Here is a 413-nt window from a genome sequence, read left to right on the forward strand (position 1 = left end):
AAGGGTAACTCTCAGGCAGCCAATTGGTTTTAGATACCTGTGAGGCACTTGATGTTGAGACTGGTTGACTACCAGGCTGCTTACTAACACTGGGTAACTCTCAGGCAGCCAATTGGCTTTGGGTGCCTGTGAGGTACTCGATGTTGATACTGGTTGACTTCCAGGCTGCTTTGGAATAAGGGTAACTGTCAGGCAGCCAATTGGTTTTAGATACCTTTGAGGCACTTGTTGAGACTGGTTGACTTCCAGGCTGCTTACTAACACTGGGTAACTCTCAGGCAGCCAATTGGCTTTGGGTGCCTGTGAGGCACTCGATGTTGATACTGGTTGACTTCCAGGCTGCTTTGGAATAAGGGTAACTCTCAGGCAGCCATTGATTTTAAAGAAGTGGCCATGCTGCCTGCTCTAAACCC

This window comes from Sprattus sprattus (genome assembly GCF_963457725.1).
Source record: "Sprattus sprattus genome assembly, chromosome: 14".
In the NCBI taxonomy this organism is placed as follows: Eukaryota; Metazoa; Chordata; class Actinopteri; order Clupeiformes; family Clupeidae; genus Sprattus; species Sprattus sprattus.